Source organism: Amblyomma mixtum, chromosome 5, assembly GCF_055824585.1.
Source record: "Amblyomma mixtum isolate Tamu chromosome 5, ASM5582458v1, whole genome shotgun sequence".
Taxonomy (NCBI): domain Eukaryota; kingdom Metazoa; phylum Arthropoda; class Arachnida; order Ixodida; family Ixodidae; genus Amblyomma; species Amblyomma mixtum.
The window spans coordinates 35,920,905-35,934,407 of record NC_143016.1 but is presented as its reverse complement, the minus strand read 5'-3'; the positions used below and the strand labels follow the sequence as shown (position 1 = coordinate 35,934,407).

The 13,503-nt window shown below is 52.3% G+C and overlaps 1 protein-coding gene across 2 annotated transcripts in view; it reads left to right on the top strand.

The window, feature by feature from the left end:
• Positions 1–13,503, top strand: part of LOC149341766 (dnaJ homolog subfamily B member 6-like) — a 155,827-nt gene that overhangs the window by 78,612 nt on the left and 63,712 nt on the right. The window contains exon 1 of one of the 2 annotated variants that reach the window (XM_089543939.1): positions 7,609–7,742. The exons of the other annotated variant lie outside the window; for it this stretch is intronic. The gene's annotated coding sequence lies outside the window, so the exon portion shown is untranslated. Of the gene's footprint in view, positions 1–7,608; positions 7,743–13,503 lie in introns of those variants that run through there. 2 annotated transcript variants of the gene reach the window in all.

Sequence of the window (13,503 nt, the reverse complement as noted above, 5' to 3'; positions counted from 1 at the left end):
GCCGTCAGTTAGAGGCAGCTCTGATAAAAGGGGCGAAATGAAATACGAGAGCAAGTCGGCTGCGAAGCCGAAGGATTTGAAAATTCAGAAATGTTTCCTCTGCTCACGCCTCGGCCACCGAGCCGAAGACTGCCGCGTTGGCAGAATGGAGGGCAACAGACCACCTCCGAAGTGTTTCAAGTGCGGGCGAACAGGCCACACTAGCTGGAAGTGTTGGCAGAAGGGCTCGACGAAGCCAACAGACGGCGCTGAAGAATCATCTTCAGTATGTATCGAGGACGGATACATTGAATTGAAAAATGGGACAAAGGTTCCCGTTGCTGGCGCCGCTCTGTCTAACAAGACTTTAACTATGAGTGAGAAGCTTCCTGTAGTCACCGGTTTGGTTGGTAACCAAAGGGTTCGAGTGCTTAGAGACACCGGATGCAACACGGTGATAGTGAGGAGGAGCCTGGTCGAAGATGCCGATCTCACAGGATTCAAATCTCCCGTATACCTCCTCGATCGGTCAGTTCTCATGCTTCCCGAGGCTTGGGTCGACGTTGACACCCCATACATCAAGGGACGGCTCCGTGCGAAGTGTGTGGAAGATCCCCTTTACGACCTCGTATTAGGCAACGTTGAAGGAGCCAGACATGCCGCCGACCCAGATCCCAGTTGGAAATTAGAAACGATGGCTGTGAAGATGCCGTCGTCAAAAGGGTCAGAGCCACCAGGGAGTGGTAGCGCTGCGGAGGTGGACGCCACCGGGGAAAATGGGAAAGCAGCTTCCGCAGACAGAGATGATGACCGGGCAAACGCCGTGCTGACGAGGGGGCAGGCCCGGGAGAATGGAAAACTACGAGGACTGAGAGTGTCGGTCAATTCTGAAAACGTAAGCAGCGAAGTCCTATGCCAAGAGCAGAAGCGTGACCCCACGCTGCGGGCATGCTTTGACCGAGTGGATCGGGTGGTACACAGCAGAAAAGGAGACAGCTACCAGTTTTTCCTCCAAGGCGGATTTCTCCAACGCAAATTCACGTCTAGATTTGGACAGGATTACATTCAAGTAGTTGTTCCCACGAAGTTTCGGACAGCTGTGCTCGAAAACGCTCACAGCGGTGTAATGGGAGGACATCAGGGCCCCCGAAAAACAGTGCGCAAAGTTCGAAGTGAATTTTTCTGGCCGGGACTGCAGGCCGACGCGAAACGTTTTGTCATGTCCTGCGGCTCCTGCCAGCGGACTACTCCCAGAGGCCACACATGAAAGGCACCCCGTGCGAATGTTCCAGTCACTGAGACGCCCTTTCAGAGAGTGATAACGTCGGGGCAGACTACATGAGTCAGGTAGACTAATTGGCCCAGGCGGGTTGTTTAGATTGCGGTCACATCTTTCTAGTGTCAGTTTTTTTTTTGTGTGTGTGTGTGTGTCCGCTGTCTTGATTACATGCAGTGATCTTTTGTACACCCTTGACTGTGTCCACTGTGATGACGTTGTGTCGTAATATAAATGTAAGCTGTATGCTGTTACGATGCGACACGTGTCATGTGATGCCCGAATTGGACTTCATGAGGACGTCGACAGTGAGTGCAGTGCGGTGCGCGTGAACTGACAAGCGTCCGCGAGATCGAGTGCAGATACTCTTGCGTGTGTGAAGAGACTGTCATGACTGTGCGGTGGTCAAATGATTGAATAGCCGCTTGTATGGCTGTAGGTTGTAACATGTATGCCACTTTTGAGTGCTCATTGCTTTTTGTGTGTGTTTGTGACGCGGAACGGTTAAAACCTTTTTTCCATGTTCTCGTTGTTGATAGCGATTTGGCGTTGGTCTGTGCCTAGCAAAATATTATGGTATAATATTCTTTAGTGGGGGGCTGTGTCACAGACCAGTGGAATGTTTCTGGTCAGGAATTCTCTCGGGGCTCAGCCATCGGCGAACGAAGCCGACACTGGAATTCCAGGAGTGGTATGTTCTAGAGCGGTGGTACCGGTGCGCTGTTTTTTTTTTAAAGTGGAGAATGCAGGCATAGCCGACTCCACGACGCCTGTCACGGAAGACTGACCTTTTGCGTTCCCTCCTGCTCTCCCGCGCGGCGCTCTGAGGGAGCTGAGCTGGTTCATGCGTCCCCTCTGCCCCGTCGTCACCGCGTTGACAAAAGCGCCACAATGATGAGGGGGAGGGAAGAGGTATGCTAGCTGCCGGCCCGTCCAGGTTGCAGAGAGCGGTTGGACAGTCGGGAGGAAATAGGCAGTTGAAGAGGTTAGGTGGTGTGTTTGCGGGCGTGGAGGGCCGAGTTACCGCGCCGAGGCACGCGTTCCATCGCACAAGGCCCGCCGCCGTCGAGCCATCGTCGCATCCACAACCACCCGAACCAGAGTCATCGCCGCAGCCCCCGTATGTGAATTGTCCGTCGGACTTTCTGTTCTTTTTCCTATTTAACTTTTTGTATATTACTTCTTTTCATGCCCTGTACGCCTTCTTGTTCTCTGTAATTGGATTTGTGTGTTCTTTGTATTGTCTGTCTCTCTTGCTTGTCGCGTTTTGTATAGTTTTTCGGCTACTCCTCTGTTTGTTTTTACATGTTTTTGTGTTTCCCTGCATGCGATTAAATATTTGTTTTAAACCCGCAACCCCTTGAGTTCCTTTGGAGTACTGACGCACCGACACACGTGCACCACGCACGGGCTGACCGACCTCAAAAAAATAAATGTTGCACAACGTTCGCTTTTAGGCCACAGGGGAGCGTAAAGCGGCCCCTGTGCCTCGACGGCTTGCACCAGGCAGCCGGTTGGTGGGCGATAGTTGTGACACAAGGTCTCTTTGAACACGCGTTTTTCGGGCTGCATATCGTGTCGCTGTCTTCTCTGCTTCGCTAAAGCATTAACCTTTTATTTCAAGTTTCTATGACAGAGCACAGAGCAGTTTTTTCTTTTCTTTTACTCGTGGCTTCTAAGCTTATACTCTCATTTCTACTAGACGCCCGTTCACGCTTCGCACTTTCTGGCCCCCGTACTTTCCCATCTGAAGACCTTTTTCACTGCTTCTATCGCCCACACCCAAATAACTTCTGTGGAACACGTCGCACACGTCAGCACTCCCGCGGACACCACCAGGCGTGACGTTGCGCCGCGGACTCGACCTGAGCGGCTGAACATTGCTAATTAGTAATTTGCTCTTCTTTGCATTCAATTCAATTTTATCAGTCACATATAATGCTTTCATCTGAGGTTATGTTGGTATTTTATTTGGTCTCACTCATAGCGGATCGGACTTGTCATGATGAAACTGGAACGCGTTGCCAAAGGGAGAGGAATACGTGGAATTGGAAATGAAGTCCGGGTGATAGTTTGTCTGCCCCCGCAAGCGACTTTAATTTTAAAGCGAACTCGCGACGCTTTCTGCATTTCGTCCGTGTACACCCTTCGTGAAGATGAACTGCGCTCGTTTTAACCAGCTAAATGTGCAGCACCATTACATCTCTGCGCTCGCCTACGAGCATTGGGTTGTCGCTCGCGCTAATAATGTCGCCTCCGCGCGGCTCTGCGCCAAGCTCCGGTGCAGTCCTGGAGCTAAGTGATTTACACTTCTATTCCCCTCCCTTTCGCGTCTGCTGCCTGCTTGCCGGACGAGCAGCTGTCCCTGCAGGCGTCGCCGACAGGGCGGAAGGTGATCTCCGTGACGCCGGTGGCGCAAGCGGGCTGTCATGCGGAGTGGTGTGTGGACGCGTACCAAGAATGCGTTGCTGCCCGCCGCGGAACCCTTGGCCGGAACAGTGTCGGGGCCCCGTCGCCAAGCGCTCTCGTGCAAGGACGGCCCGGAGAGAAGCGGGCGTCGTGAGTGATTGCCGGTTGGTTGTCACCTGGTGGGCAGGGCATGTGCCGCGAGGTGACGGGACCCTCTGACGTCCGCGCTCAGCAACCTACCTATACGCAACCAGCCAGGGCGCTAAGCTTCGTTTCAGGCTTCGGGGGTTTACCCCACCTCGCCCGCTGGAGCTATTCCAAAGCCATTCCACTTCATTTGCTCCTCAGCAACACAACAAAAATGAAATCAAACGACGATCTGACTTTCGAACCGGCAATACGCGATAAACTCTGCCTGGATTCCACACGCACGCATTGCAAGCGCGATTAGCCAGTTTAGAGGCGCGTGAATACTATCGAGCTGACTTCATGCGCAACGCGGGACATGCGGTCGGAGCTGACTCCGCAAAGCACAGCGACCCCTGCAGCGCAGGTACGCGACACATAAACATGCTGATCGAACGAATAGGGTTCCCTGGAATGTGCCCGCGTGTTTGCTGCCTTGTGTGACGGTGCATTCAGTTGCCATAAAGCTGTAACCGCAATGGAGTCCGGCGTGTTGCTAGTCATATTGAGCAAGCTGAATATACTTCGTGAGCTGCACTGCGTGAAAAGCGAACAAGCGCGCAACGGCTGATAAGTGCAACCCATTAGTCTGGCTTGTTCTCGATCCGCTCTCCGCTGCCATTTTTCCAGGGCTTGTAATATCTCCGACTCTATTGATGAGCCCCCTCCCTGACGAGAAAACTCAACTCTGCCAACGCTGTCGCCCACTCTCTGCGGTCGGTTGTCAACGTGGGATGCGAGCTCTGTCGCTTCCGATTTGTGCCGCTCTTTCATCCGGTGCGAAGAAACAGCACTGTCGACTGCGGTTGGGTGTGGCCTTCGCAGACGCTTGCGCTACGTTTTTTTTTTTTTTTTTTTGTATTAGAATCGTGCAAGCCTCATTGCTCGACGACAAACCATTCTCGGATGGGAAGACAAAGTTGAGTCCCGGTCCTCGCAAGAGAACTGCGCCGCAGGTTACGAAAGCACCGCTGCTGTTATTGAAGCCAGGTGTCCCGAGCGACCGTCTGCAGCTGGGCGGCGGTCACTATACATAGCGTGCCTGGGTGCAGTACTTGTCCTTCCTACCTACTTCGCTTTTCCTAATCCTATATCGCTTTCCATCTATTGTGCTCTAACCAAATGGGAGGATCCTGCTGGTTATTCTTCCTTCTCCTCTCCCACTCTGCTGGCGAACGCAGAAGGCTTCGAATGGGTCGGGCCTGAAACGTTGCCGCAATCTAAAAGGCTAAGCTTCTTGCCATGAAGCCAATGTCTCAGTGACAAGCTCGCTGCCTTGAGAGATTGGCCGGCGTTTATTTCCTCCACATCGTGTTTTCCTCCTCGGCTTTCCGTGTAGCGACGCCTCCTCGGCAGTGCGAGCTTCGGCGAGTGGCTCCCACTCGATCACTGGTTGTCATCGAGCCCACTCCGCGGGAAGGTTACAAAGAACGTCGATGGGCGCAGCGTTTTAGGCGCCTGGCACGATGCCGAACCGCGCTGCGCCTTTCGCTGCAGCAGGACCCTGAGCGGACCGGGACCTAATCCTGAGGACGCACGTTTGAGCGCTATAAAAACACTGCAGAGTCATTGCTTGCAAAACTGCGGCGATTTACTGCGCCTATCAGTTGCGCTTGAGCAATGCTAACGTCGCCTCGCACTTATGTGGCGCACACGTTCTCTACCTTGGCGCTAGAAGAATCAGAACATCACCGCAGACCACCTTTCTTGAGACTTTGAAGTCTTGTACGAACTAGTTTGCTGCGCTTCGAATTTAGAATGTGGCATGCAGTGGCGAGAGATGATGGCGACGCTATATTCATTGCTGCGGACGACGGGCCAAGTATGAACGCGGTGTGGCGAACGCCGGGGAGCTGGAGAAGTTGGCTGCCGTTCGAGCCGGACGCATGGGCTCGCGCTCGCGGTCTGCTACTTCCTTGCGCGTGCAGAAGCAACGGCGCTACAAGAACATGCAACTCTACATGTACTGCATGCAGGAAAACCGGAACCACCCCCGCCGAAGATACTCATGGTAATATCCTGATACTACTCATACACTCTGGGACCGTGATCGCACACGCAAACAAAACCTCACCCAGTTCCTGCCTCAAATCCCAGCTCGAAACCACCTTATTTAGAGAGCGAAATGGCTCATATGCCGCTCCAAATTTCCTGCGCAGAAATGAGTTACCTTGTGTTCATACGCCGATTTTGGTGCGCCGCTAAAGACGTTCTCTGATCATTAGTGCGAAAAATAGTAAATTACAGAATAGACACCCGTACCATACCACACTATACCATACCGTACCATACCATACCATACCATACCGTACCATACCTTACCATAACATACCACAACATACCACACCACACCTATGGTATGGTATACCATACCATACCATACCATACCATACCATACCACTGGTGTCTGGCTCGTGGAATAAGCGTCCAATCTCGCGCTTCTTTTGCGAAAAAATCACCTCAACCTACTGTCAAGTGTAAAGAAAGCTGGTACACAAGCACGGCTGACCATGCGCCGATGCTTTCTTACTGCAGCGCCTGTTGCTTTTGTCGCCTTCTCGTGTCCGTCGTTCTCGACGCTACAGAGCTACGTGCAGCCTTCTGTACAGTGCTGCGTAAACACTTGTCGCATGGCCGTATGAACGAACTCCGCTTTTGCTCGATGGGGGTCCGCTGTCGGTGGCATGCACCGCTCTGTTTGAGCACCGATTGCGAGCATTCCTCGTTGTGAGATAGCGGCCGCTGTAGCATTTGGGATGTGATCACCCGGTTGTTTTTACCGTTCGTGCGGGCATACTACTAATTATAGCTGTGTTTATTCATTCCGATGACTGGTCGGTAGGAAGCGGCAACGATGGATCTGCATGCGCTCAGTCTGCAAGCTGGTCTTCGTTTCCCTCTTCGCTGCGCCGCGCACACTGGTTCTGTTATACGCAATATAGTATTAGATGTTACAATTGGTGGTGAGGAAAGGAAATGTGCACTGACTGCCGCCCCCAAGGACAAGGTTGACGCCCAAAGAGCGCTGTGCGTGAAGGAATAAGGGATGAAGGAGGGGTTAATAGGATGCGCCACAGTGGAGAACCCCGGATTAATTCCGACCACTTGGTTTCTTCTTAACGTGCGTTTCTACTGCACATCACACGGGCGTCCTTTTTTCGTTTTCATTTCGCGCGCTTTTCGTAGCAAATAGGGCCTCGTGCGACCGGATGCCCTCTCTGCGTATCCTTTTCACAACCCCTAGAAAAGACGTGGCTGCGTTTGCCCCGATAAAAGCGAGGGAACAGAACCCGTAGTGCCATTTTCACGCTCCTCCAACCCCGGCGGCGTATCCATGAATGAACGCTACACGCTTCTGCGCATCCCCCGCTGACCTCTGCGGGAGCTTTCCACGCACTCGTATTTGGCGCACCGTCGCCGCTGCCGTCGACTCTTTCTGGTGACACCGGGCGGAAGGCCTCTGCTCCATCGCGGTCTCGGCGCGCGTCACACCACGTCTCGCGTCGGCCGGTGACGTGCGCGTCGCGTTCTCGGTGACGTCGGACCCCGTGCCAGGGGCTCGCGATAGCGCATGGTGCGTCGCCGCGTCTGCGTCCGCGTCGCGCGCTTTTTGGACAGCCCGGTATAGCAGCCTCCCCCCAGCCGCTATCCCGGGGTGCCAGCCTCCTAAGTCGGGACCGGTGATTCAGCCCTGCTTCCCTCTTTTCGTCACGCGCCGAGGCGCACCTTGCGAACCTCCCCCTCCGGGCTCCTCTCGTTTTCAACACTACACGAGCACGCGGGCTGCTTGCCGGCGGTTCTTTGCCGCTGTTTTCTTTGGTGCTTTCCACAGCGGGATTCTTCAAGATGCTGGACTAGTTAATATACATACACGACACGTGCGGAGGTCAAGGTCAGTAGTACTTTTCTTGTTTTGCCTGAAGGTCAAGGTCAGTGTTTTTTCGTTTGTTTTGTTCATTTCCAAGCAGCGAAAACAGCAGAAAAGGGCCACCTATAAGGCTATGTCGAACAGAATAGTCTACCTTCTCTTATAGCTTTAAAGCCAATTTTAATGAGGAAAGGAAAGACGCATAGTAACTACACCACTTCTCAATACACTTCAACCGCGCCGAAGGGATGAAGGTGGGAATGAAAGAAGGAAGAGAGAAGACGGCCGTAGTGGAGGCCTTCGGGATAATTTCGACCACCTGCGGATCTTTACAACTTATGTGTGGGTCGGCTTCTGTGTTTCGCCTCCATCGAAACGCGGCCGCCGCGGCCGTCTTCGAACCCGGGTACTCCCTCAGCAGCCGAGCCCTCTAACCACTGAACCACCTATAGGCAGACATCCGTGGGCTATGCAGTGTGTGTTCTCTATCAGTGGCTGAAGTCAAGAACCGAGTTAAAATGTGCCCATGCGGTAACCACAGCTGCTCTACCTTTCTGTTTTTCTGATTTTCCAATGTCATGACGCGAATGTATACGTTTGCTTTGGACGCTCGGATTTTCATTTTTTCTTGCTTTGATGAAGACAAAAACATTATGTGACGTCACTGGCCTGTTGCAGTCATGATAAGTAACAAGAATGACTTCCGTCCCAGTACACGAAAAGAAAAACGAAGAGATGTTGCCTTGGCAAAAGCATTCGAAAACACTTGGACGCCATGACCACTGCCAAGAGGAGGCGGAGGGCTTTACCAGTATAGACGCCAGACTCACTCCCACGTGAGGAAACTGTCCACCGTGAAGTGAGACAGTTACTGCGCCTTTCCTCTCCCTAAAAACAGGATTTGCCCTTTCTTAATAAAAAATGCCGCAGATGTTCAACATACCCTAAGATCATTTGTTTTTAACGTGCGGTCGAGCACACTAAGTGCACATTTCGGTTGAAAAGAAAATACACTATTATACCGAGGGTGAAATGAAAATTCAGTTTCGAGTTCGTATTCAGAGCGTGTTAAACCAAGAAGCATATTGTGGTCGTTCACCGCGCACGTATCCTTGCTCCCTCAAGCAACATCAACAGGCAAGCGCTTAAGGCCCCCTGAATCCTTTGAGGAACATAAGGTGGCGTTGCTCAGAAGCACCGCCTGCTGCACACCTCCTCGGGCCAACGACAACGGCTCGACCATCAGGACCTCCTACACGGTCTCCTCGGCACATGCGCCCACACCTAAACAAAGGTAGACGGGAAGCACGCCTCAGGGCCATCGAACAACGTAGCGCAGGATACCAGAACTATACACACCAGCGTCTCCCCTCAGGGATTGCTCTGCTACTGAAGCAGAGGAGGCCACGATCGCTCTCGCAGTCCTCAACGGTATCAGAAGGCAGGAATCCCTCACAATCATCTTGGATTCACAAGCTGCGTGCCGAAATTACATCAGCAGCAGAATAATGAACATCACAACATAATATGGGCACCAGGACACATCGAGCTAACGAGAAACCAGGATGTCGATGCTGCGGCTCGAGGCTACACCAGCCGAGCCGATCAGCTGTTGACGAGGAGGACCCTGACCTGTGGAGCAAACATAGAGGCGTACTGGAGGACCTTTGAGGTGTCTGCAGGAGACATGCACCCCCCCCCCCCCTCCCTCTCTTTCCTCAGTCGACCCTAAGCAGGGAGTAGTCGGTTCGCTGTAGGCAACTGCACACTGACACCTACCTGTGACTATGTTTTCTCAACAAGATACACCCGACAGTATACCGGGACTGGTACGGGGACAAAGCAGTACTTTACCTCACAACATGGGGCTTCCATAACAACTCAGCAGTCACTACAATCCCAAACGACACACACATTGTTGCAGTGACAGGCTGCGCCGTCCAGCTGCAACCCGGATGACCAGTACTGGATGGCGGACCGAGCACACGCTGCCGCAGTCGCCCATTCCAAAAGAGCAATAAAAGCTTTTCACTCATTCGCTTTGTTATACGTCGTTAACCGCGTGCAAAGAAGTCTCAGTTTTCTCGTTCTTTTTTCTACCCAGAAACCAGAATAACGGCAGTGCAACAAAATTGACGTCATCGGTTTTTTCTTCTGCGTCCACGGGCACAGTTCCGCTTTGGCGATAACTTCCGCAGGAAACTGACCGCAAGGTCGCAGTGCGCCCCTTACACTATACACGAAACGGGGAGATGCGCTCGCACGGAGAACCTTCTCCGAAGCACTAGTTGGCCTGCTTTTGCAGCTAACCGCTTTTTCGTCATAAAACAGGTCATTCTGTGCGGCAGGTTTGCACGGAATGCTTCAGAAAAGCTCTTAAAACGACCTTTAAATATCTTTCTTTCGAAACTGCGCTTATTCGCCTCTGGAGATTTTACTTTCTTGTATACACATCACTGAGGATCACTGAGGATATAAACTAGTATATACGCTGTACAAAAAAAATCAAAATCGAAAGGAAGCTAATATCGGCACACCACTAGACACGGTGCTGATATGCATTCTCCCACCGGCAGTGTCTAATCAGTCACCATCAGTGTATGTGGCCTGTTTTAAGCCAAAAATAATGCATTCCATCGGAGTTACACACAGCACAGGATAAAGCGAAAGCGTATATTTCAACGAAGTCTTGTTCTCAGAGCCTGGTTCGTGAGTGCTGTGTAGGCGAACTATGGGTCGCTTTGCGCTTACGGGGTGTTCTTAGCAAACACGTGGAACTCTCACAGCAGTGAGTTTGTGAATAATAAAGACATTAAGCTTTTAATCAGCTGCCTGAATAAAGGAGAAAGCATTACCAAGGGCGTTATAGTAATTCTTTTTGCTCAATTCTGTTCCAATGTCATCATCTACTATACGCTGACTTGCGTGGTCCCGGCGATGGAGTGGCGATGCCCCAGACAGTGACTAAGGATGATGAAGAATGGAATTGAAATGGAATCGTTATGTAATTCCGGCTTTGATTTCCAGCTGTAATGCATATCGAAAAACAACCGAGCACTCGTGGGCAGCCGCACCGCTTATGCCAACAGAGATGCGAGCGGGGAGCGCGGCAGTTTAGATCGCGCTGGGCGCGCGGCCAGAGCAGTTAACGTCATATCTGCTGCTCTTGGCGCGAGCAACGTCATTACTAGCCGGTTGCAACAGTAAGCGTGCGGCATCCCCGCGACCTCGGACCGCCCCACAGGAGATTCGCTGTGAGATGCGCAAAAGACGAAATAGGGGAGAAAGGAAAATATTCCGCGCATTACTTGAGGATAAATATACTGTCGACAGCTGGGCTCACGTGTTTTGACGTCGTGTTGGTGTGCCCGAGTGCGCAGTTAGCGCTAAGCGCTCTTTTTCACGGAGCCCTAGTACTGGCCTCGAATAAAGTTTTTTTCTCCTCATAGCCTCCTCTCCTTTCAGCCAATCACGCGGTGCCCCGCAGCTTCGCTTGGCTGCTGAGCCCAAGGACGTGAGTTCAATCCGGCCACGGAGGCGAAATCCGAGACGCCCCAGTGCTGTGGGATATCAGGGCGCGTTAAAGAGCCCAAATTGCTCGAGATTCATCCGGAGCCCTTCACTACGGCGCCTCTTTCTCTCTCCCTTCTTTCACTATCTCGTTCCTGCCTTCTCCCACGGCGCTGTTGACGTGTCCACGGAGAAGTGAGAAAGTTACTGTGCCTCTACCTTCCACAAAAGAAATTTTTATTTTTATTTCCCGAGGCTTCGAACCACAGTGGACTTTCGCGAAATTAAGTCCCTATGACTGGCTATCATCAGGGGAAGCGCAGCACAGATGCGACTGAAAGCCGTACCCGTAAGGCCCTCCTTTCTTTTTTTGTCTAATAACAGTATGCGGAGAACTCACTAAAGACTTTTAGAATAGAGGGACCCGATCGATGAGGGGGATAAGGGAATAGCAGGGCGCCAGTGCGCATCCACACAATAATAATGCCCCATCGGGTTATTATCTTGTGCACTGCTTTTCCCCTTAACCCCTAATCGATAGGGTCCCTGTATTCAAAAATTCGCTACCAATTAACTCAGCTAGAATGCAAACCCTACGTTGCGAGTATAGTTACCCATCATTCAAGGTAACTGAATGAGTTTCTTTTTATTTTTCTCTCAGTGCACACATATAACAATTCTGCCTCCGGTAGCTCCATCGCACTATATGTCAATAAAAAAAAACTTAACTAAACAGAACTCTGTAACTTAGTCTTCGCGCGTCCTTCGAGAGCGTGACGACTTCGCAACGCTCTTTCTGCGCCCGTGAAGACACAGTGTGTCCAGTTAACGTATCGTGTAACTAAACCTAAGTCCAAAGTGGACGCACGCATATAGGTTGAATAACCGGTTCTGTTTGCACAGGACGGCATACCCGTCGATCGTGGTGGGCGCGCCGCATGTTTGCATGTCTTCTCCGTGTGCGCGCTTGTATGTACACAGACTCTTGGGCAATGCATTCGCTGCTTGCAAATTTCGTGCCTTCTGAGCGCGCGTGCCTTGACGCATCACTCACGCTCGCGTCATGTGCGGGCAGGTCTCCTGGGTGTCCCGTTTAAATCGAGTCGTCTACTGGGCGTGCCTCAGCCCTGAGGTGGGCTTCGGAATGCGGGAGGGGGAGGGAAAGTCGAGATAGAACACTTCCCGAAAATCGGCGCGTGTGATTCACCGGCTCCATAGATCGTGCATACCACAAGTACTATACTTAGCACATAACCAAGGTGGCGGCGCTGGCACAACTCGTTCAAGGTCGCCGGGTGCCGCTCCCTGCAGCCCCATTTTCTCGCGTCTTACGTTTCCTTTAATCGTCTTTCCGTCATGTGGACGAGTTGCAGCGCCAACCACCACCTCCTGCCGCCTAGCTCACGTGACCTTGTGACTTCTCACAGCCTGCCCACTGTGGCAGGTGGCAGTTAAATTAATGTTTGGTCTCGAGAGGTTTCTTGGGAAGATCAACCCAGGGGCGCGATTACGAGTTGCTCAAAATCGTCTCAATCGGAAAGTGTCTCAAAAAGTGTCTCATTTGCCCCGTTCCTATTGGTCGGTCGTGACCAGCGGCCATATTGGTTTTTTGCGTCACCGGCAGACGTCATAAGTGTGCAAAAAGTGTTGACGTTGCTCACCTAATTATGCGAGCCGATTGAGACGATTTCTTGCGACTAGAACGAGTGGTCTCAAACCGCTCGAGACAGAAAATGGCGGTTGTTTACATGGCCGGTGGCCGCGCGAGCAGCGGTGTAAGAGGGTGCATGAAGACGGTTTTGACGTGCCGGACGAGTTGTTTCGACGTTTTGACATAGGAAGGAGCATAATGGCTGTGCGACGAACTCGGCGTTGAACTTGGAGGTGTGCGGGTGAGTGCGCGGTCAGTGGAGCGGCAAGTGCCTGTGCGCGCCTTCGCCGCCGGTGGGTTTCAAGACACCGTAGGAAATGAAGTAAACGTCGGCGTAGCCCAACCGACTGTGCAAGTGTTTGCGGTGAGTTGCGGAGACCACTGTCAAAGTTAAGTCGCAGAAGGTGCGCGCTTTCCGGCGAGACCCCTCAAGACAAGGCGGCGGCGAAGGTGGACTTCCTTCGCATAAACTTTCGCCACCGCAGTATCCCCGGCGGCGTCATCCGAGCATCATCCGAACGGAACGGCACCACCAACACGAATATCAAGTGCTTAACCCGAAGCGGGCGGCATGAGTTGGTTACGAGGCGGAAGAGTGATTGTTGCCGCAGTGACCGGGCGTGC